At 38.2% G+C, this 25924-nt stretch overlaps 1 long non-coding RNA gene across 1 annotated transcript; it reads right to left on the reverse strand.

Moving 5' to 3' along the window:
* Positions 1-16542: 16542 nt before the first annotated feature.
* LOC107593298 (uncharacterized) lies at positions 16543-24126 on the reverse strand. The gene is made up of 3 exons (XR_001610067.1): positions 24055-24126; positions 23670-23792; positions 16543-16657 (listed from the first exon to the last, which is right to left on the reverse strand). It is a non-coding gene; the product is annotated as an uncharacterized lncRNA (long non-coding RNA).
* Between the last annotated feature and the right edge of the window lie 1798 nt (positions 24127-25924).

Here is a 25924-nt window from a genome sequence, read left to right on the forward strand (position 1 = left end):
TGGAACAATTTATATTAATTTTAATAACTGTTACTGTTATTTTTAGTAATTGTTGCATGCATATTTTTTTTAAATTACAAAGTTCAAAAGTTACTGTATATTTAAAATCATAGCTAATGTATTTATAAAAGTAACAAGCATGCAACAATTTATATAGGCTATCATTTTCAAAGCTTGAATGATTTAAAAAATTTTTAACAATTTAAATGTAAACATTTGATTTTAAATTTTAAATAGCATAGTTCAAAAGTTACTGTACAGCAGAAATGACCTTGGTCATTGGATGGTTGCCATTCACAATGAAGTTGTTTTACAGAAACTACACGGAAACTAGTTGTGCTCCAATGTTTTTAACACACATTGTCTAAATTGATGTCTAAAACTAAAATCTGCCTTTAAAAGTTGCAGTATGAACTCAGACTGTTTCAGTTAAACTTTACAATGACATGTTGAGTAAAGATGCACCTTAGCGAATAGAACAGTCCGTTCAGCCAATTTTCTTTTTAAAGCATCAAAAAAGGTCGGGAAATACAACCATATGGCTTTGCGAGCATCAGTCTGGGCATCGGTTGGGAGGGATTCAGTTTGGCAAGGAACAGTAATTTGATTTGTCTCACTGAGTGCAAACCACACCGAAAGTATCTGTAGTTCCTCTGACCAGATTCATGCAGCATCAGAATCCGATTTCCAGATTTCTGGCGGTCTGCGTTTGGAAACTATGCAGCGTGTACCTTTGATGAGGGGAACCCGACCAAGCTGGAATATGACTGCTGGCCACGTGCCAGAGGGACGCTGAAGTTCGGACAGGGTCTGCGGCGGATCGGAAGGCCTTTGTTATCCCACAGCGGCACGCTAATTTGAGAGGAGGTTCACTACGCCTTTCTGTGAAGCGTCCGTACGATGACGTCCAGCACACTTGGAAACGGAGCGGCTGTGGAGCAGCTCAAAACACATCAAAAAGCCACGCATCCACATGTTGCTGAAAGAGGAAAGAAACACACAGAAATTACTTTTCCAGAGTGACCGACAAACCCAGAAATGATGGGTCTAATTCTTACCTCCCTTTAAAGAACACATTATTCTATTACATTATTAGATTTTATTTTGTGTGTGTGTGTGTGTGTGAGCGGGGAGGGGGTTGGTTTTTTGGAAAACGGGACGGAATAGAGGCCCTATGTGTGTATATGAAGGCCAGGCCAGCCAAATGTTAGGAAATGACTCAGTTGTATTTATGAAGTCTTCTGTTTGTTTGTGCTTTTTCCACTTCGGCTCCTGGAAAAGCAGATTATTTGCACATCAGCCAGTTAACCCGGCACAAAATCTTTGAGATGGATTCATTGCTACAGAGCCAAGGCTTTTCTTGCTTTGGTTAAGCTGACCAGAAGTGTCACTGGAAAATCTTGTTGCCACCTGTATTTTCCTTCAGATACCCTTGAAAATAATTTTTTATAGTTAGTGGTGTTTGCTAAGGCGAGCGTCACTTCTGTTGCTCATACTTAGGGTTAGAAATGAACAAACCCCTAACCCTGAGTATTAAAGAAAGACATTTATGATTCCTAAAACTGTACGGCTTGTTCACAAACATTCTACGCAGTCGGATGTACGCTATTATAAAATTGGTATGAAGAAAGAACCAATAGACTTATATTGAAACAATCTGGCACCCACAACACTCAGTGCTGCATGGGGTGAACACTTACATTTTCTTCCAAAAGTGTAAAAATCCATGTTTGAATGCAAGTCATATTTTAAAAATATAAAAATACATATAGAAACCTGAGTGAATTAAGTACTAAAAAATACGCCTGCAGATTTTAATAATTTTTAAACTTTTTAAGACCTTTAAAAGTCTAAGAACAAAAAGTCTAAGTACAATTTTCATGAGACCGGGCTCAAATTAAACCTAAAGAAATGAAGTTGACAAAATGTTCAATATTTGTGTTGCATGAATGAATTTGAATTAGTTAAAAGGAGCCAGCAACAAAAATCTCTTTTTGATATTCTTTATGAGTGGGTTTTCTGTCTGGCAGGACAATCAAATGCACAAACATGTGTTTGTCTTTAGAATGCACAAAGAAATTGCTACTAAAATTGTTTTTATATGTCCCAAACCCATGCACCATTTGTTGTGCACACTAATGACCATGGCATCCACTCAGAATAGAGTTAAGTCATTTTACATTGCACCAACACACAAACCCACAAGCAAACACATGGACACACACACACACGTACATACACCCACAGAACAGGTGCCTCCGACCGAGTGAGTCAGAACCTTCTCGTGGCCTCATGGCAGATCCACTGTTTGCTCTGATTCAGCGCCAGCACACTACGACTCATACCTTGAACTATTTGTTGTTGGGACACAGGCCTCTTTCCCCTCACTGTAAACCACATCGCTCATGATCCCCAGAGACTCGCTGTAGTAAACTTTGGTCATTTTTCTTGACATTTATTGGCTGATGGTAACCATGGCAGTACAGTGACTTGGTGTATGAAAGCATTTTGATGTTTCTCATAAAAGCTTTGCGTGGAGGATGTTTCAGTTTGGAACACTCTAGTGAGCAAGCATGTAAACAGATGGTCAAAGGAGATATTTGGGGTGTTTGTTTCTGAAGGGCAGCTGTAGCGCAGCGCTAGACGCGGTTGGTGGTCTATCTGTTCTCTATCTTTACAAGAATTTTGGTGATGCATGCACTTAGGTAAGGTCGTGTTTGGATGGCTCAACTAATGGACGAGTTTAAGTGAATCGCACGAAGGTATGTCCAGGTCACATTTCATCCGCAAATCAAGAGGAGTAAGATATGAGAAAGATATATATATGTATGTATGTACGCACGCGCACACACACACACACACACACACACACAAATGTCTTTTTTGGCATAAAATATTGTTAATAAATAAATATTCATGAAGTATTTTCTTAAGTGTTTCACTTTTTATAAGAAAAGGGTTATATTTTTGATATACTTTACCATTCAAAACTTGGGGTTAGTAACTTTTTTTTTTCCAGAAATGAATACTTTTGTTCAGAAAGGATGCATTGTGTTGATCAAAAGTAACAGTTAAAAAGGATAATTTGGCACTGTTACAAAAAATTCTATTTAAAATAAATGCTGTTTCTATTCATCAAATATTCCTGAAAAATGCATCATGGTTTTCACAAACATATTAAGCAGCACAACTGTTTTCAATAATAAGAAATGTTTTTTTTATCATCAAATCAGCATATTAGAATGATTTCTGAAGGATCATGTGACACTGAAGACTGGAGTAATGCTGCTGAAAATTCAGCTTTCATCACAGGAATAAATCACATTTTAAAATGTGATAAAATAAATATTAATTATAATAATATTTCACATTATTACTGTTTTACTGTATTTTTGATTAAACAAATGTTGCCTTGGTGAGTTTCAAAAAATCATCAAAAATCATCAAAATCCATGATCAGTTATATACATGTAACTTTTATATTTTTTATTATTGTTATGTTTTATTATTATGTTTCAATAATACAATCGTTTTACCCTTTTTTTAATGAATGAGCACAAGATAATTTTGCATTAGAGTACCATTATAATATGCTCCTAAAAGATGCCTACATTTCTTTATGCAAATTTAATTTGATTTTAGGGTGACCTGGACATTTCTTGTTTTTTTTGCCATTCTTAGTACCTTTGAGGCAGAGAAGAATGCACAGTGCGCCAAACAACAGGCACCTTGTACCTGAATCAGAACATAAGAATGTGACCCGTTCCAGAGAAAAACCAGCAGATGATTGAGAACAAATCCAAAAACGCATTAATAGTTCACCTGCAAATGCTAAAGCCTGACGGATTATAAGATTACTAGTTCGCTGTACACTTGCAATCCCGACTCCATCACAGATGTTATTATCCCAGCAGCAGATGGCATTGATCTTTCACATTAAGTTTTCCTCCAGCTCCAAACCCAGCTGATTCGGTGGCTTCGCCGCACATATGGAATGGCTGATATACAATATGCTATATTGCTGAAAAAATGTTTTTGAAGATTTTTTGGGATACATCTGCTCCAGGTTTCTCTGCAAATGAGTTACACTCAAGGACTGTATCAATGTCATGTTGATTCTCTCTCAAAAGTAAACGCGTTCAGTGTATATTCAGACTAATCAGGCTAGTTTGTGTTGAAAAAGTCCTGGTTAGGACACACACACCTCGCCGTTGGTGGCCTAACAGCAAAGCCTTGTCTCGAACCTGCTGCTTAGAATGGATTAATATGGGGTTGCAACCAGCTGCAGGGCCTTGGAGGGCGGGCAGGGTTTGCTACCCTGGGTGGTATGGCGTTAATTCCCTCCTCACACGTTTCCTATTAGTGTAACAGGCTACATATGAAGCACCAGGCAACGCTGGTCAGGGACACAAGGCATCCCAGCCCAGCCTGATTCATGGCACCAGTCAGTGTCGATCAGTTTGAGCCCAACTCTACCATGCGCTTCAGAGAATGAGTAATGTCATGCCATACCAACCAATTAGCATGACTCTTCTTGTTCGGACATCATCTGGAAGTAGTGTTTATGTTGAAATTGTAATCCAAGTACAATATGCAATTCAAGTACATAAATCTTAACTTTAGGCCAGGGTTCCTCAAATCTTGCCCTGGAGGGCCAATGCACTGCAGAGTTTAGCTCCAACCCTGATCAAACTCACCTACCTGTGATTTTCTAATGATCCTGAAGACATTGATTAGCATGCTCAGGTGTGTTTGATTAGGGTTAGAGCTAAACTCTGCAGGAAAGTGGATCACGTGGGCCAGATTTGAGGATCCCTGCTTTAGGCCTAAATATTTGTTTGAGTGCAATTTCAGAGTTTTTAATGCATGCCATCTCCTTCCTCAGCTTAAGCTCTTAAAACTTTTGTATGCAACTGCCTCTTACATTACATGTGGCTGCGATGAGGTAGACTTAACCGTGTGTGTGTGTGTGTGTGTGCAGAAGAGATGGATTGCCTTCTGCCTGCCTCACCTCAGCTCACTTCCTGTGAGTCACTTCCTGTCCCAGGCCCAGAATCCTGCTGTCCTCTGGCTGATGTCATGGCAGTTTTCCACTCCAGCCTATGGAACATAAACATCTGGCCATAAGATCATAAAGCGGAGACGAGTGCCAGCACTCCGCTTCAGCCCACCCCATCAGTGACTGCATCCTAGCACATTATAGTCAAAAACTGATTTATTACCAAGAGTAAAGCTCCTTTCGTGTGCAACATTTAATGCTTTCACTCTTTTCATGCTTTTTCGTTTTAAAAGTCACTCTTAAAAATAAAGGTTCTTTATTGGCATTGCTGATTCCAAAAAGAACTTTTAACATCCAAGGAACCAAAAAAGGTTATTTATACTGAAAAATGGTTCTTCTGATTATTAAAATGTTCTTCACACTAAGAAAAAGTGGTTCTTTTAAGATCTGTTCACTGAAAAGTTCTATGAGGAACCAAAAAGTCAATTTTGGAACCTTTATTTTTAAGGTTCTTTCTAGCACTTGGTTCTTCTCGGCATACCTTCCTGATAAAGACTGTATAATTCATTCCAACGCATGCTGCTAAGGCTCAAAGTCTCCAAGTCGACACCTCTATGTTCACAAGGAGGGCAGGAAATGCCGGAGAACGGTCGTCAGGCAAAGAGAAGGAAAGTATCAGGGGGTCAAAGGTCGGAGGTGAAAGCAAAAGGGCAATGGGCATATTTCATCATTCATTTCCCCCCTAATTCATCCTTTCGGTGCATCGCTTTTTTCGTATCTCCTCTTTCATTCAGTTCCGCCCCATTTGTCCCCGCCAGCCGCCTGTTGACAGCAGCGCAGCACTAATAGTCTGCTGTGGGAAAGTTAGTGCGGGGCATTACGAACACCAGAATCTATTCGACAGAATGGTTGAAAGATCACATATCCGTACAGATGTGTGAGAGAAAGGGACGGGAATGTTTGGCCAAGCGCTGACTCTCTCTTTTTTTCTGTCGCTCTCTGGCTTAAAACACATTCTTAAGCTCTTCTTGAGCCATCTTGTTTTTGGCTGTTTTGAAATCTACATGTTGAAGGCAGGTTTTTAAAGGAAAAAAATGAATTCTGTAAAATGTGCACCACAAGTAGAGCAAGATGGGGAAGATGCCATGTGCATTTACTGTTCAACTGTAACAAATTTAGAGATGATTAGCACAACATGAAAATGCATCAATGGGAACATTTGCTAATTTAGTTGAAATGGGGTAGAAACAAGCTCCCCAGAATAAACATATCCCAACTGTCAACTCATTTTTGCGTAATACATAAAACATATCTAAAAAAAATTTCTACTAAAGCAATTAAGTAAATTTACGCATTTTGACAATTCATTGAATGATTAAATAATGACACAAACTGACAAAAATGTAATAATGAATTGCATTAGATAATTCCATTGAACCAGTATATAGTATATATTGTTTTTATTTCCTTTTTTAATGTTTTGAATTAGATTTTATTTACATTATTTTCCATTTTCATTGTCATTTTAGTTAAAGTTTAGTAGTTTTTGTTGTAAATATTTGATTTAAATACTGAATTTAATTGTATTTTAAATTATTAAACAATTATTAAACAAAAAACTTTCAATTTTCACAAACAAACAATAAATAAATAGTGGAATAGACTTTGGAGAATGGATGGATGGATAAATAAATAAATTCATGAATAAATAAATAAATTGTTACACAAACATATATGTTCAGATAAAATGTCACAAAATGTGATCTTCAGGTAAAAATTCAAGATTAATGACAGCATAATCATTCGATAAATGCTCCGAGATGAGATCTGGCTCGTTTTCAACGTTTAAAAATTAAAAGCGGGGAACATCTTAGCCCATCTTACCCTACCCACCCCTTAAGGGCCTCTTCATAGATGGCATGAGATAAGGATTGGCTAAACAAAAAGCTGAAAATGCCTCCTTTTAGTCATTATTTCTAGGCAGGACACGTCAGTACCCTTTCTAGCCGAGCGTAACAGAACGTACCAGGACATCCCATAACTCTTTCAGTAAAAAAGTTGTGCAACATTCTCCAAGACAATTTTACTAACACTTCCCCAAATATTTAGATCGGAGCAAAAGGGCTGCGCATGGCACAGGAGAGCATTAATCATATAGCTCAACTGAAGCGCTCTGTAAGAGTGCAGAGTATTTGCAGAGTTTGTAAACATCGCCGACCGTCTCTGCAAAAGCCAAAGCGTGTTTGTTGACTGTGATATAAAATAGTGCTGTGGGGTTTTGGGTTTCCAGAGAGGGAGCAGGGCTCGAGTATATTGAGTCCATGTGGAGAAGACGGTTTTAATCGGAGCGTTACCCACATTTCTTCCTGTTTCTAATTTGGAGCTGTGGTGGTTTTTGTCCCCTGGCCAGCAGCCTCTCATCCAGCGAGTGTCCATTTCCTCTGAAGTGAATAGTAGCAGGTGTGTTGGCACGGCTCGAGGAGAACAAACTCCTTCTTTTTCTCCGTCTGCCCTCCATTTGTCTTCCTTTCAAAGTTAGAACATCCTGTAACAACATTGTTTAGTTTAAAACTAAATAGGGAAACAAGCACGCAGATGCAAGATGTCATAAAAGCGTCCCCTGTGTCGCATCTACGCCCATCTCCTCCACCTCTTCCTCGCATGACTTCAGAGTTGGAGAGTTGAACCCACCCACTGTGATGCACCACGAAAAACAAGCGGGAATGTCATCTCCAGGGAAAAGAGGAGACCTGTGATTGCCAGAGAGGGGAAGAGAAAGTCAAAATCTGTTCGAGCTCATTAGGTCCAGTGAAAGCAAACGCATGACCTTGTTCAATCACAGGAGATGTGCTGTCAGGACGCTTGGATCGGCATTAACCTCGGCGACCCCGCCTGTAACTTCCGCCGCTCGTCGTTTTGGGCCTAATGAAGGTTTGCTTTTAAGGGGAATCGTCGCTTCCCTTGATCTCCGCTCGCAGCCGGCGCAGATTAAACAAATCTGATATGGCTGTTGAGGCATGACTTTATCCTGAGGATGTAAACAGAAAGTATGTTAACATGTTACATTTCGACAATCGGAATGAATCCAATCTGTTTTCAGATTCTGAAAGTTCTCTTATATGTTCGTAAATATATTTGAATATTTGTTTGCATGCATTCCAAACAAAACTCACCATGTTCAGAACTGGTGAAAGCCACTGCGATAATGTCACCAAAGTCACATAATTGCTGTTTTTGCCTTGATGACATATTCAAAAAGAAAGCAAACATATGTTTTTTGAGCAAATATTTTGTATATTTTCAGTCTCATCCACTGATCAATTCACAGTGATAGGTGCTTTTGAAGCACTGTTTCATGAAACTAGTCATTTGGCGGTCGCCATGATTTTGACAAGTAAGACATGTTCCTGGATCAACACCTTTTGTTTACGTTACATTACTGTCCAAAATACAGATTTCACCCAATCCCTACCCCTAAACCCAACCTTACCCATAATTTATTCCTAAAATCAGAGGGAAATGATAGCTGATTAACAAGGGTGTAGAAGCACCTAATCCTGATTGTAAGCCTAAAACTGACATTTCCTGAAAAGTTATCTCTCAATTCTGATTGGTTGATTGGAATGATGTTCCTGGATCAACAAGGATGTCAAATCACACTCACCTCATTTGGAGCACATACAAAACTTCCAAGGTCATGTGATTTTAGTAAACGAGGCTTCTTTACATCATACATAGTTCAAAGCATTTTGAAATTTCAATGGTTTGCTGCTAGTGCTAGGATCTCTGTGAACCCATGAACCAGTGGTTTTTCCCTGATATCGGATCACATTTTATAAATTTTTTAGACATTTTTTCAATGATTTTGTATAATGAAGTGGAAGAGTTGTAGTTAATGGTCTGGTATTGGCCTGATTAACCATGTTTTTCATAAAACAAATAAAACAAGCTGTACAATTTAATCCTTGTAGGACATATTATTCAGACACTTCATATTTAATGTTATTAGATGATTAAATGCATTAAATAGATTACACTTTCAAAACATTTGCAATTGGTTTGTAAAGCTGTTTTTATGCATGTTTTCATTGCATTTACACCATTCTGGCCAGCAGGTGTAACCAAAGTGTGGCAATTCGAGAGCTTCAAATCAGTGATTGATTTTGTGAAGAAATTAGTATGACTCAAATTTTTAAAAATCTTGGTTTCTCCCATTACTACCAGTTCATAAGACGCAAGACTTCAATAAACATACGCATGTTTGCATGACATAAAACGTATGCAAACACGCATAGTGGCGCTGCACATGTGAGCACAGTATTTCTGAATCTGATTCAGAAAAATCATGTGTTACATTCCTAATTTTTTTAGGTCGCTTTCAATCTGATTGTAAATCCATTCATATCAGCTCAATCGGATCAACTGAGGTATTTACATGAAGGCTTTTTAGTCCCATTGAGCCATCATTCTGATCATTTGGGTGCATGTAAATGTAGAGAAAGTAATAACTTCTTCCAAGCCTGTATTTATGGTCCGTATGATCCATGATTTCCTATTTGCTCAGGGCTTGAGTAGGACATACACATTGCCTCGATGATGAATCACAAAGGTTAGTATGCCCACCCGTGCAACAGAAACAACAACAACAAAACGGTTGTTTCCTATGAACCGTGACTTACCTCCACACTTGGACCAGAAGTGATTTAATCTCATTGTGATTAGTGGGCTGTGTTATTCAAAAATCTGATAAAGCGTTCATTTTGCATGTGAAAACCGCATCCAGTCGGGCTGTAAACATCAGCCAGAAATCTTTTCATCTCTGAGAGGTTCCAGGTTTTTCCTGAATATGGTAGAGCTTATATCAATAGAGGATACAGTCCCACATTAATCGTCACGCTGTGAGTTTCACAGCTTTGAAATACGAGCCACAACCATGAAGGGAACATTGTTGTGAGCTGTGTTTCAGGTGCATCCTAAGTCGGGCAGCTTAAACGCATTTTCTAGACTTTCGATGAATGTTTTTTATTTCACTTTGGCCTAATTCACTTCCTCCGTATGTGAACTCGCACAACTGTGCCGGAGCGTGTATTGCCTTGAGGTCTCTTTAAATGACTCCCTGCTGTTAAATGAAAAAAAAATCACGCTTAATCACGCCATAAGTCATAATATTGAAATAAAAGTCAAAATTATGAGATAAAAAGTTTTAAAGATTTAAAAGTAAAAATTGACAATTCCATTTAAAGAACTGTAATCAAGTTGAAAAAGAAAACATCTCCAACAATATTTCCCCCTGGACACCCCTTTCTCCTTTCTCCTTTCTCAGTTCAGCCACTCGATTGAAACATATATTATGAAGACAAAGTCTCCAAATAAAACACTGTCAAAATGCTTGCCATCGAATTGACGTGAACTTTACGGTCTGTTCAAATGACTCCCTGCTGTTAGATGTTCGCTACACCCGATCGGACAGGCATGTCCCAACTCGTTGTCGGCTTTGATCTGGGATCAAATCGGAGCGAGTAGCTGTCCGCCTAATTGTATCACATTATCTCGTCATTGTTCTCTGCATCCTTCTGCAAGGAAAGCTCATCATAGGGCCTCTATTAACCTCTGACCCCCATTCCCTGTGTACAGACCCAGTTGCTCCTCACACCCAACCCTGGGCCCATTAACACGTCGATGCGGCCCAGAAAAAAAACTATTTTGACGGGCTGTAATTGCTGCTAAGTGACAGTAGACAAAGGCTGCCTTTGTGCGGATTGAGATTTCCTTCGGATGGGATGCGAGACCCCCGACGGGCCCATCTCCACGCCCACCTTGCGGCGGGACCCGTTTGAAAGTGTGAGATAATGAGGGGTGGTTTTTGTTGGAGTACGGCACCCAATTACATGCTCCAAATCGAGAGTGGCGAGTGCTGATTAGGTGATGCGTTCCCTTTCTCTGAGCCTTCAAAGTGACCTCCCTCAGGCTCGGGGTGCATAATGAGTTTACGTTAGCTACAAAAGGTCAGGGGCCATTAAAGGTCATAACATTTCCTTTAAGGTAGCGCACTGTGCAACAGGTGCTGCCATGAGGTCATTGTGACTCGGGCTGCCAGTGAGGAGAAAACCGCAGGGCCCAGCCCGTTTGCAGACTTCCAGAAACAAGGTTGTGTTTGTTATGATGGCGTGTCGAGCCAAACTGATTTCGTGTTACTTTCCTCCAGGACACTTCTTGAGAAACCGGCGGGAATGGAGCAGATCTGTTCAAACAGATCTAAATATATACGTGTGTATATAATCGCCTGTGTTGGTTTTGTTTTGTGGCTTGGGCTAAATTAAATTCTGAGGTAGAGATCTGTTCCCTGAGGCTCCGAAGGTATGGGATACAGGATATATTCAGTTAAAAAAATATATTTCTAGGCTTATTTTTGTCTCATCTCACAGAATTCATTGTGTTACTTGTGAAAATTGTACTGTACGTGCCAACTGTATTTTCTAATCTGTGCAAATAGGTAAATGATAAACTGAGAAAAAGTGCATGGCCTTAAGATAAAAATCACAAATGATATTTCTCAATTATGGCTCCTAGATGCATTACATGGAGATTAAATCATTTAAAAATATTGCACGTTCTAGAGTTTCAGAAGAGATCTCAATAATGTTTCAAGCTATGCTCAGATTTATCTTAATATGAACTTAATAGTCCAAAGACCAAATGATCAGATCCAATGCTATCTGCATTAATTTTACAACTTATGTTATGGAAGCCCATTTCTGCATATTAAAAAACATCTTGCATCTGCGTGCTTGTTTCCCTATATGTTTTATACTAAACAATGTTCTTACAGAAGTTAAAATTATGACATACTAGTCATTATTAGATAAAGTTATAATCATGACATAAAAAATTATGGTACTCATAATTATGAGATGAAAAGCCAAAAACCTTTTATCTCATTTTTTTTATGTCATAATGTTTATATGTCTTATGTCATAATTAAGTCATAGTCAATATTATGTGTCATAATTATGCGATAAAAAGTTAACATTATGGCAAAGTCATAATTATTATGACATATACTGTAGGTCATAACTGCCATTATGAAAATCCAATCTCATGATTTTGACATTTTATGTTAATGCTATTTTTTAGCATTAACATAAAAGCATATGTTTTATGCTATTATGTCATAATTATGATCATTATTTTCCGTATGTGGCGGAAATATACCTCCATAGTATGTTACTCATTTGTTTCTATTTTTATTTCTTAGGAGAAACATCTTAGACAACTGAGACATAACTGAGAACTCTAAGTTTCCTGAGTAATGAAAAAATCTCACCAATAATTTTCCACTGGGCAGCCCTTACTCCTCAGTTTAGCCACTCATTGGAAATGTACATTATGAGGACGGAGTCTCCCAATAAAGTGCTGTCATGCATGTATTTTTAAGTCTGACGTAAGTCAAAGAGTCGAAGAGGCATGGGAGACTTTTAATACAAGTCTCTCAGTCTGTCATTATGAAACTGGAAACCACCTATCAGAGACCGCTCGTTTCCTTTTGCCAGTCATTTTCAAAACTACACACAGTTATAGCAATGGGTGGCCATGACGGCGTCATCACACTTTCTAGACCTATCAGAGATGGAAATAGTGTGTGTAAAAAGCATTCGTGTAAATAACAAATTCATGCATTTTTTGCAGGCTGGCACAGTGTTTTCTTAAAATAAAGGTATTGTAGATAATGAATTGTGAAGCTTACCTGAATTATGAAAAACATTAGTAATCTTCCTTCACCAGCTGACAGTGATAAATCTGGGGTGTTTGGCATATACATCATTGATCAATTTTTCATCAGGTTAACAATACAGAAATGTGAGGTACTACTTTTAACGCCCACTAAGTGGCAGTCTGAATCAGTGACTCTAATCACTATACATTTACATGTATGTATAGGCAGACACTTTTATCCAAAGCGACTTACAGTGCATTCAAGGCATGCATTTTTTATTTATTTTTTATCAGTGCATGCATTCCTTGGGAATCAAACCCATTACATTGGCGCTGCTAGTGCCATGCTTTACTGTTTGTGCAACAGAAATGCCTGAAAGTTATATAAAAAGTTTCTGCACTATATAAATAATAGAATATAAATGTTTTTGCACTTCTTCAATAATAAACAAAGTGAAGGCAGTGAGTTTGCAGATTAAAAAAAACTGTGCAGATGTGCAACTCAAAAGGGTAACATTCATTAAGAAATGTCTCTATATGTAACATAGGCTTTATTCAAGCTGTGAAAACTAGCCTATTCAAGCTGCCTATACAAAATGTATCTTCTAGTTTATGCTTTTAGGAAGGTTTTGTTTCAGATTGAATCTAATAAAAAAAACATGCAAGTGGTGATCATTTGCATGAAAGAACTGCAAGCAGCTGCTTAAGTCGTAGCTGGACATCGCTGTGTGCGCATTCGTAGAAAACTATGGTTTATGGGGGGGGACAGTATAGTTGCTTAGTTGACTACCACAAAAGAACATCTCAGCCTGCGTTCAAAAACTATTTTTAACAGACTAAAAGTGCAGCCACCTTTATTTTGTGGTCAAAAACTGTCCATTGTCTATTAGTTCAGCAATGCATAAAGCACAGCTCCCAGGAGTCACTTTCAAAGCAAACTGTTCTGTGCAAATTTGTGTGATGAACTTGAATTAGTTGTGAAATCTGCATGGGGAAATCTTTGCTCTCATGCGAAATTCCAGATTCCTATTGAAATAACGGCTTTCCCCTGTGAAAATTCACAGAACAATGTTAAATTAAATGAATGCATCCTTAAATTATTTTTCTGTGCTCTTATTGTATCTTTCTGTCTTTCTACTGAAAAAAATGGTGTTGGATTTACTTTGAAACAATGATCATTTAGAAACTGTTAGTAAATTTCATAAATAATTACAAAGAAATGACAAGTAACACATTGAATTAAATGTGAAACTTACTCCTATAATCGTTTTATTTACAACTTCAAAAATCATATTGACCTTTTTTTTCCCCAGAGGAATCTAAAGAGGAAACATCTGAGACAGTTGAAGCCTCCATTCATTTTGCATAATGGTTCCCAAGGTTGCTCTTTTTTATTTCTTGGATTTCCGTGCCAGTATAACTCAATTTCTCAATCCAAGCCAAATATTTGCAGTGTGGCCAACATTTCCACACTGAGCTGCGTGCAGGTTGGCGGCATGGGCACTTCTGCATTCCTCTGACACACAGAGTTATGGGCCGAAGAGATGACTGACAGCTGAGCTTTGCCATACGTCCTTGCCATGATACCGTGCTGTTGTAACCTTCTTGTAAGACTTTGCTCTTGTCTTTCATGAATGACTTGTGTTTCACTCTCTAAATTTTACAGGAAAATGCTTTTAATGAGATAGTACACTTAAAAATATACATTTTGCCAACTTTACTCACCCTCATGTTGCTGCAAATGCTATATTTTTTCTTTCTTCCAGCAGCTATAAATTTCTGCAAAAAGATGGAAAGATGGATGTTTTTGAACAAATAAGTTGTGGAAATGACTCAATGATTCTTTCATAATAACAGTCACTTTTTAACTAATTGGTTAAGTGAATGACTCAGTGACTCACTCATAAAATAATAAATGAATCAGTGTTGTTCAATGACTCACTCATAAAAACAGTCACTTCTCACCAATTACTGGTATAACAATGAAACCTGGAGAAAGAATAACAAAAGTTTTATTGTGTATATATAAAAGTTTAATATAAGTTTGAATGACTTGCTCATAAAGTAATGAATGAATCAGTGTTGTTGAATGAATCAGTTGAAATGCATTATAATATTTGAAGGTTTGTTTGCCAAGTATTTTAATGCATTATACTTTCTAAAAGTGTAACAATAAAAAATATTATAACTGTAGTTACAATTATTCACAAGATCATACAATGCATTATCATGTATCTTACAAAGCATAATTCATGCATTAAAACTTCTTTCATAATATTTTAAGGCTTTAAGTGTTACCAGTTTTCTAAGAGAATTTTAATGAGAATAATAACAATCCACAAATAAAACTTTAAAGGGGTCCTATTATGCTTTTTCACTTTTTGAATTTTAGTCAGTGTGTAGTGTGTATGTTTGGGCATAAAAAAAGATTAAGAAGAAACTTACAAATCTTAAAGTCCACCCCAAAGGGAGATATTTTGTTTTTAAAAAATCACTTTTCAAGAACTACAACGAACGGCTCGTTTGGACTACAGCGTTTGTTTTCCAGGCTTTGTGATATCACAAAGCGGCCCATTAGAATATCATTAAAATAATTCCCGCCTATGGAAATTCGAATGGTTGGGGCATGGGGAGGAGCGAGGTCGTGGTTAGAACGCTTGGTTGAGTGCATCAGACAAGACGACGACGAAGAAGTGCTGCTGTAGCCTTAAGTTTTCGCAAGTTATTACACATGCACCTGAATAATTATGTATGTAAATATGTATGTTACAATTATGAAAACGTTATAATAAATTGCTGACCGTACAATACTGAAACGTGATTTAGACAAAAAAAAACAACAACAACAATGTTACTACTCTAATATGTCTTGCAATATCTGTGCGTGCAAAGGTTCTGCGCGATCCTTTTGTTCAATATTCTCTGGGTCTAAATCCGGCTCAAATTGATATGGCAATATTGACGCCATCCTTAACTAAACTGGAGCAGACGGAAATTGCTGCTTTGGCAAGGGGCGGGGCAGTACTGAAACACCGTCTAAGCTGTTCGCCAATCACAACGCACTGGGACAAGCTAGCCAATCACATCACATTTCATTTTTCGGAAGGCGGGCCTTCATCAAACCCAGAGCTAATCGAGCTGTTTGTGCCAGGATGGGGAGAAAGGTATTGTAATAATGTAAATTATGTAAAAAAAAGAATGCATTTTTCGAACCAGCAAGCATAAGAGCATGTTCTAGTACACCCCCAAAACAAATTCAAGACATTGTAAAAGAGCATAATAGGACCCCTTTAAATACATAAAAAATATACAACCAGACACATTGTGATAATGAAAAAAGTTGCAAAAGCACATTTCTTTATTCAATACACACACACACACACTCACATATGCATATGTGTGTGTGTGTATAGATAGATACTATAGATACTACAGATTTAGATTTTAGATTGTATCCACAAAGAACTGATTTCTTTCAGAGCTAAAAGTCTTTGTTGGCCTTCACAGGTGCTTGAATAGTTCTTCTTTCCTTGAAGAAAACCTTAAAGCAGATGCCTTCAAATAGTATGATAGGCCAAGAGAAGATGGGCCTCAAAGGCCTGTACATATGACAGTTTTCTGCATATCTAAGATACAGTGTTCTTTAAGTTCCTAATTGTACAACCAAAATAAACCATCTTCGGTCCATAAAATAAGGTGCTTTATAGCAACCCAGCGGTATTTTCCATCATGAAGTAGGTCATGCGACAGGTGAGAGGGACTCTGTTTGTTTGCTGGCGGTCGGTGGCCATCTTTTCCACGTAATTAGATGACTTCTATTCCAGACATACAGCTGGCCTTCACAGAGGCCGCCTGTGTCTCTGTGTTGATGTGGACCTACTGCATCTTCACCGCGACCCAAAACGGGACTCAGAGCTTCCTGTGTTGAGAGACTTGTCTGGTCTCCTGGAGAGAGAGAGAGAACGAGCGAGCAAGAGAGAGAGTGCTGTAAATCTGGAAATGTTGAGGATAGTTTGGGAAACACCTCAGTCGACGCCCTGCAAGTTTGATTCACACAGCTGTGTCATAAATGTGGCATGAAAAGCATCACGCCACTTCATGTCACCTCTCGACATGTGCATGCCATTTCGTAGCAGTAAAAACAGCTCGGCTGAAATCACATCAATGCATATCATCTTCGAAATATTCGTAAACCATGTCTGAGGTTATTTCCTTTACGCATGTGATGTTTATACACCCTGTTTTGTAAAAGCCAATGTGTGTTGCCCAATTATATCTGAGGAAATGAAAAAACACATCTGCAATTCAACAGGTGCCTCTTGGCATCCAGCATGTTCCATGTCTGGAAAACATCTGCATAGGTGGTCTCTTTCTCTCTCTTTCGTTCCCCAAACTCTTGCTTTTTCTTCTTCTCTCTAGGGTCCGAGTGAAGGGAAGGCTGATTGTAAATACGGTGAGGACCTCAGAGCCAGAGACACAGCCGTATATTTTGGGAGAAGAGAGGCTGGCTTTTACCAGAGCATATTTTTAATCGCACAACGCCAGCATGGATAGGCCAGAGTTGCACAGCTGCTCCTCTAATTTGTTTAAGCATGTACAAATAGGCTGTCCCACACAAGCCAAAAAAAAAAAAAAGGGGGAGAGGAGGTTTTGCTCAACATGGCATTTTTGTCTGACCAGAAGAGAAAACAAAATCAACAGCGATACAGACGGACTGGTCATTTTGAGTGATTTTACAGCAGGTTCCCATCGGATTCATCATATAAAAAATCTTATAGCAGCTTATAACTCGATCTAGAACGATCAAGTGGTGCGCTCCAAATTTGTCAGCGTTAAAAAAGAAATACCATTTGGGAGACCTTGCATGTTTTGAAGCATACCAAAAGGATCGTCTCGATTTCAGCAGATCTTTGGAAGGAACGCAGAGGTCCTGTTGAATGATTCAAGTCATGGAAAAGATATTTATAACAAAGCCGTTCTATGTTCTTTATACTGGGAAGGATTAGAGGACAAATCTGATTTGGCCTATGACTATGAAACTTTATGGGTAGCAGCATCTAACCCTGTAACAGGGTTTCTCTCGTTAACTAAACTAAAACCATTCAAACAATTACTTGAAATAAAACACTTTAACTGAAATTAAAAATAAATAGATTTAAAAAAAAAAAATTATTTTATGTCAGCTAATTGCCAAAAAACATTTAAAATCAATTACAATAAAATTTATATTTCTACTTTTTTAAACTGACAAAAAAAAATACACACATACAAGAACCATATAGAACCAGACAATTTACAATAAACCAGAACATTTATTACATTAAATGTATTAATCTAAAAATAATTTAAAAGAAATATAAATCTTATGGGTAAAAGTCTTGGCCCATCATGTTACTCTTAATGCAAATCATCAATACCCATCCTGTTCTGTAATTCCCATTTCAAACAATCTGTCTCAGATTTGCTATTTCTAAGAAGCTTGAAAACCTCCAATTTAAGGTTTAAGGTTCAAAGTATTGGCCTCCACAGCGCCATTCGTAAGCGTTCAGGAGACCCGATGCATCGTGATACCTGCCCACATGACAGTTGATGTCCAAGAATTATTGGTTTTGGAAACTTACACCCAGTGAGCGAGCTCTCATACACATAATTACGCTCGTTTTAAAAGCAGATTATAGGATTGACGCGTAAATACGAGGTTGCCTGTGACGGCTCTCCAATCCAACATCGAGTAAAGTTAGAAACACGCAATGTAAATGAATAAGCGAATGGAAAAGTCAAAGTGGAAACTCTAAACATTTGCTCTTCTGAAGTCGGAAAACAGGTGCAAACAAGCTTCCCTTTAATCTGACCATCTCTCATTCACTCCGTCATCCCAAACAGAGCGTTCTTTTTTTCCAGTTGTGGGTAACAGAGGGGTATCCCTTGTTCGGGACACTTTTGATTTACTGTTGTATAAAACAGAGAGAGGAAACTATGCGTGTTTGCAAAGGGAAAAGGGGGGGGGGCGGATATAAAAGTCATGTCATGTCATGGGAAAAGCTTAACACTCGCTAAACATGAAGTTTCACCCACTGATAACTCTCTAAACGTCCATTGAGAGTTTTGTACACTCTGGAACAATTTGCACTGGAAATCCCCTGTATGGTCTGGACATTCATGAACATATACAGTGGGGCAAAAAAGTATTTAGTCAGCCACCAATTGTGCAAGTTCTCCCACTTAAAAAGATGAGAGAGGCCTGTAATTTTCATCATAGGTATACCTCAACTATGAGAGACGAAAACCTTGTGAAGACTTACAGAAAACGTTTGACCTCTGTCATTGCCAACAAAGGGTATATAACAAAGTATTGAGATGAAATTTTGTTATTGACCAAATACTTATTTTCCACCATAATTTGCAAATAAATTCTTTAAAAATCCTACAATGTGATTTTCTGGATTTTTTTTCTCATTTTGTCTCTCATAGTTGAGGTATACCTAGGAGGAAAATTACAGGCCTCTCTCATCTTTTTAAGTGGGAGAACTTGCACAATTGGTGGCTGACTAAATACTTTTTTTCCCCACTGTACGTGTATATGCTCAAGCGGGGTTTCCCCCGCAAGCCCCGTCAAAAACGACACGCTTCAAACATAAAACTAGGTGCTAATGAACTGGGTCCTGACAAAGTTTACTTTCCTGGGTTGAGTCCCACCGTACAATGCTCCCATTCAGCGGCTCTCAACCGTGGAAAGTGTCTGTAAGGTAATCCCGTAAGAGTTTTGCAAGACCTTTTAGAAATTTTCAATGTCTCTCCTCCTGCAGGCGTGCCAACTATAACACTAATATGCCTCAGCTGATACTAACGAATGGCGCGGACATTTGCACGAAGCAAAATGACATCCTTTCACAAGTCGCTGGCATAAACGTCTAGCCTTTTCTGCCCTATTACTCACCTGGTGCTCTTACAGCCTAAATATCCAAGCTTGCAGCGCTGCCAGGGCTCCTCACCGGGCACAGGGCCTGAAACTGAACCAAGCAGCCTTTTAGTGGACCTAAATGCACTGGGCCTTATTACAGGTGCAACTAAACGTAAATGGCAGGGCTGTTCGGTTAAAAGATGGTGGCTATTTTACATGGGGACTCCAACTTAGTGTTTATTTTCACTGTTTGTGCATGTAATGAGACTATCTGGATGAAGTCTGGTCTGGCTAAGAACTGCGTACTGATGAGACTGTCTAGCTGACGTAAAAAAACAAACCAGTTTTATGTTGCTTTTACATGTTTTTAAGGACTGAGTTGATCTGAAATAGTTGATTCCACAATACTAACATGAAAAACTGAAATATTAAACAAAAAAACCTCAATATTACATTCAAGATGGCAAAAGCGTATAATATCGTATGACTTGGATTGTACAAAAAATGTCCTGCTTTTTATAGGTTTTTTCCTACAATAATCATAGCTGGGTTTGGTGTTGGCCTTTATGGTTAGGTTAACATTTGGACCATAGGTTTTTGTATAAATTAACTTGTACGATTTCGCCATCTCGTACAACATAGTGACATCTTGTGAGACCAATCTGATTTCATGGGGTGTTTAAATGTCAAGCGGCTGACGTTTACTGTGTATTATTCAAACCCACCCGGCACATTGTGTTTTTTGCGGCCAGAGTACATCGTCGCTGACCAAATGGCAGAGTGCGGCATCTCAGGTGCAAAACCAGGGTGGACTGTACCAGCGCCAAGCGTTAAACCTCTCCAAACCCCAAGCCTGACTCATAAAGCCGGCCTAAGCTGCGTGCGAGAGAAAGGTCAAGATCTAGATGCATTCATAAAAAAGGAAAGAATGAAAGAAAGAACGAGGGGGGAAAAGGCAGCAGCAGGGGCTTTCATGAATGGACCATTGTGATGCACGGCAGTCTCGTCAGTGAATGTTTTCAATTCCATTTGATCCTGTAGTAAGGCTGCTAATTGGTGAAGTGTGTTTCACAGGTCAGCGTAAGGTTTCTCTTTCCACAAACGCACACTGCACCCTCTGTGGATGGCAAAAAGAGTGAACAGGGCCTGCAAACAGCCACGGGTGACCATTTGGACGGTCGCAGTAATTTACAGTCTCGCATCGGTCAGAAATAGCTGTAAATCTGGTTGGAGGACGGTGACTTTCGCAATGGAATCATTTGTGGTTTGCACACCACGTGTCATGAATGATGCTTATGGGAAACGACAAGGACTTGACTGTACTCTGCACACATTCCTCCGTCCAGATGATGTCCTTTTTCGTAACTGAGTGTTTCGCAAGCCTCAACCTGCACCGCCATCAAGGTGCATGTGCACTGCTTTGTTTGCCTTGAATAACAAACAATTAGATTGCGATCTGGTCTTTAAGCAAAAACACACTTCCACCAAATATGCGCCTGGCCCACAGTGTTTGCATCACTCACCCTTTCACCTCTATCTCTCCTCTGCTTCCTTAAGAGGGACTGGAGTTGGATTACCACTCTAATAAAAAACAGGTGCTTTCTTAAGCGTCAGTTGCACGCACATGGGGAGTAAATGCAGAGATGCTACAGTCACTAGAGCGTGCATGAAACAGCTGTGAATAAGAATCTGACTCACACACAGGTTTACACTGCTGCCTTGTGGTTACTTCATGAACCAGCACTTCAAAACTGGTTTCTCTGTTTTTCTAGTGGGACCTAGTTCAGGTGACAATCAATCAATCAATAACAATAAATCACAATTACAATAACCAAATCACAGTAACAGGATACAGAATTTCCTAAATTGCAGTTCAAGATAGTCACACAACAGATACATTTCAACTTTTTTGACAAAACATACATATTAAGGTGCGTTCACGCCATATTGGAATTCCCGTAATTATGAGATTCCAACTTCTAAAAAGCGTTCACGTCCTTGTAGAACTCGTAATTACAACTTGTGAACTGGGAGTTTTCTGAGTGCTACGACTTGTACCACCTGATAGTGATAGTGTTGCCATAGAAAAGCATAATTCCGAATCCGAAGACGTCAACAGCTCCGAGTAGAACTAGTAGTGCTGTCATCTCGAAATTACTGTAATTACGATATGGTGTGAAAACAGCATTACATTATTAATTTAGCCTAATTATTCCCTGATATGCACATTTCTTAACTGGTTAGAAATATAAACAAAACAAATCAACAAAGTCATCAAAATAATATGATAAGACACACCAATCTGCAATATCAAGCAGCAAAACGAGCTGTACAGCGAAAAATAGCTGGATGCGGATGAGACTGGAAGCCAGACCCATAATTTACTAATGGCCGAGCCCGTTCTTATGGGGAAAAAGGTGGATACAGGCTAATATTGTTTAAGACTATAATTAGGGAACTGAAAATTATCTTCAACTAGAAAATAAGATTGAATATATTAAATATAATGAAATATATGCAAATAACATAGGTAAATTTGCTGACAGATACTAGAGAATGAACTTTATTAAAAACAGCACATTCGGAAGTTTTAGTCAATTTAAGAGACTTGCAAAAAGCAAAAACAATTTGTCATTTAAGTATTCAAAATGACTCGGCTCCATACACACACACACTAGGGTGACCAGACGTCCCGTGTTTCAGCTTTATTTTTAGTGTCCCGACTTATTTTGAAAAAAAAAATCATATTTTGTCCCGTATTTCAAGATTTCTTTACGACTGGGTGAGCAGGGCGAGTAGTTACCTTTGATTAGGCTGTTCTGTTCTCGCGTGATAGAACACTAAAAAGCTTGTCGTAGAACAACATAACCATCCAATCACAATTCGTTATCGCCTAACTTGCAGTAAGTGAAGCAGTGTTGCCAACTTAGCAATTTTGTTGCTAAATTTAGCAACTTTTCAGACTACCCTAGCAACCTTTTCTTCCAAAAGCACCTAGCAACAAATTTAGCAATTTTAAACATTTATTTGGCAACTTTTAGTAACTTTTGATAAGGACTCAGACAATAAAAAGGCACACATTGTCCATCCAAATTACACAAAAAGAGGAAACCACAGATTTCTAGCAGTACACACATTACGAGAATTGAGTTAGCTGCTATTTGAAATAATAATAATTGAATAATTTGATAATTGAATAATTGTTCATTTATGATACACTTTGTTAGTAGCTTGTACCTGCGATTGTTGATCAGTTAGTACACTGTAAGAAAAATGGAAAATCTTTCAGGACATTATCCATTATCCTCCATCCTTTGTAACCCTGTAACCCGAAAACACAATGCGTAATTTAAAATACAGGTTAAAAAAAACATTACGGAAAATTCTTTCATATTAACAGTAGATTGTGCCTTATTTTTACAGACTTTTCTTAGAGTGTAGCATACTAACTAACTACTAATACACTGCTTAAAGCATAATTGTTGAGAATGTGTAGCGTTTACTAGCTACTAAAAAAACTTAAATTGTAATCATTTAAAAATGTGTAAGTTTTCAATAATTCAATGTATTTAAAAATACAGTTATTTATATTTTAATATTATATCTTGCATATTATTTTAAAAACAAATCTAAATTAACATATCTAAAATATATTTTTTGCTGAGGTTTGATGATGTGACAATTTTGCGTCGTGATTACGCAATGACGTCATTGAGCAATGACATCACAACGTCATTTAGCAACTTTTAGCAACAAATCGACCTTCTTTTAGCAACTTTCTCTGAAAATTAGTTGGCAACACTGAAGTGAAGGCGGGATAGGTGGAATCACACTGAATGACCCACAACAGAAACGTTCTCTCGCCCGCGCGATCCCAGTTCTGCGATCAGTTCTCCTTGTGCCTTAATTGTCTTAATTGTCAAATACACACACACTTCAAATTTAGATATCATGAAATAAAATTTCTCATATCGTGGTAATATTTCACGCTTTGAACCATAAGAAATCTGGTCACCCAACACACACACACACACACACACACACACACAGTCGTACCTGGCAATACTTCCGGTGTAGCTGCACTGGTCTAATGAAATGATAGCCACGTTTCATACAGATGTCTTTTTGCTGTTTATTTGTCTCTCTGTCTCTCTCTCTTGTCAGCAGACACCATGGAAACTACAAGAAATAAAGCATATAATGTTCAAAATATGCATTTAGCCGAGTCCTTTTCAAGTCTCATGTAAATGTCCGCTGATATGCAGTGAACACATGCGACAAATCCGAATCCAATGACATTATTATTTACACATAACATCGTTTAAGTAAACTGATATAAAACAACATTATACACAAAATGCAACAGATTTATCGTCAAAATTCTCGTGTGGGCCCTCTTAGACCATGCAGATAAAGGTACTCTTTTTCAGGCTCTGCATACCATTAATGTTTCTCTGCATCCATGTTAGTTCAACCCATAATGCAATGGTCCCGGCATTCAACTCAACCTGGTCATATGACCTGTTACACGTCAATTAGGGTTGGATACCGTTCACATTTGAACCGGTACGGTACCGGTACCCAACGGTACCTTTTTGGGTACTTTACTCTCTGTGTAATTACAAAAACATTTCAGTGAAAAAATAAGTCCAAAAGTCTCAATTTCAACATTTTGAACAATAGGGCCCTTTTGCTTTTTTTTCTGCCAGAAATTCTTGTGTTATTTTTTCTGAAAATCAAATGAAGGCATTAAACATTTATTTTAAATCAAATGAAAATTAAACCCTTTTATTTTTTGGCAAACAAACTGAGGTTTACTGTTGAAATTAATACATGGAAGAAAAATTGTGTGAATATTCCTTTAAAACATTTTTTAATAGGCTAATAATTGTATTATTATTTTTTCTACAATTAAGTGATTAATCTGGTTGTAATATTTATTTTTATCATTTAATTGTTTTATTTACATTTGATAGAAAATGTAATATTTAAAAATGTACATTATACTTTACAAAAGTAATACAAGAGTAATATATTTCTGTTACATGTTAAACCGTACTTTTATTTTGACAGGTTGCCATGATGTTTCTGTGTATATACAGTATGATGATGCTAGTTTTCTCAAATGAAACGGTTAAATTCTCCTGAAGTGACTCTCACAGCAGCTCTGGAGATTAAAGGGGTCATATGATGTTGCTAAAAATAACATTATTTGGTGTAATGCAATGTGTTTATGTGGTTTAAGGTTAAAAAAATACATTATTTTCCATATAATGTACATTATTGTTTCTCCTCTATGCCCCGCCTTTCTGAAAAGCGTCGTTTTTACAAAGCTCATCGTTCTGAAAAGCGAGGTGTGCTCTGATTGGCCAGCTATCCAGTGTGTTGTGATTGGCTGAATATCTCAAGCGTGTGACAGAAATGTTACACCCCTTACCGTGTCCTGGCGCGATGAGACAAAACCAATAAAACCCATTACAAACGAGGCATTTGTTGCATCCAGTGGGCACTTAATTACTGATTATAATGACTTATACTGTGTTTTTACGCTTTGCGTTGCGTATTGTGCTGCGTAAACATAAAACCATGTCTGCAGTTGTGATCAGAGAAATGACAAACAATAAGCGCTACTCTATATTGCTCAAACTCGCGTTTGAATCATCAGTGGCAAATTCTTTAAATATAAAAAACGTATTTACAGGCTGTGAGCCAGAAGCGCCAGACTGTCCTTGCAAAGTTGGAACTGCCCCACTTTATAGAAACATTATGTCCTCTTTTGGAAGGCCAAACAAAGTAGTTTCGCTTTCACAACGAAACACACAGTGGCTTGAGTGAGCGGCGCCTGGGGTATTCAACGAAGGAGGCTTGCGCAACCACATGGGCTGGACTCCGCTTCGTTCACGGTGAAAGCCGATCCGGCGATCCACAGCGCAAAGTTGAAAGAAAAGCGGAACATGCAGGATTCATATTTAAATCGTCTTTTTTTTTGCATTTTAATATTCACAGACACTAGTTCATATCGCGATTCGAATTAAGTGGCAGTGGCTACTTTTGATTTATTCGTCCAAAATTGACAAATTCCGTGGCATTCCACGCTATAGAGTAAATTACATTTTTATGAATGGACTCCACGATCCCGTCCGTGTTTTCGCAGAAACCATATGGCCCTAGAAATGTAACCACACTTCAGGACATTTCGGCTTGCCCTGTGTGTTGTTTGAATGAGTTGCAGGGGTGACCTCACGTCACAGGGTTTCTCTTTCTCTCTCTGTAGCGTATGTGCCCAGATGCATTCTCAGGTACCAAAATTT

Source organism: Sinocyclocheilus grahami, unplaced genomic scaffold (genome assembly GCF_001515645.1).
Source record: "Sinocyclocheilus grahami isolate Dianchi unplaced genomic scaffold, SAMN03320097.WGS_v1.1 scaffold168.1, whole genome shotgun sequence".
NCBI lineage: Eukaryota > Metazoa > Chordata > Actinopteri > Cypriniformes > Cyprinidae > Sinocyclocheilus > Sinocyclocheilus grahami.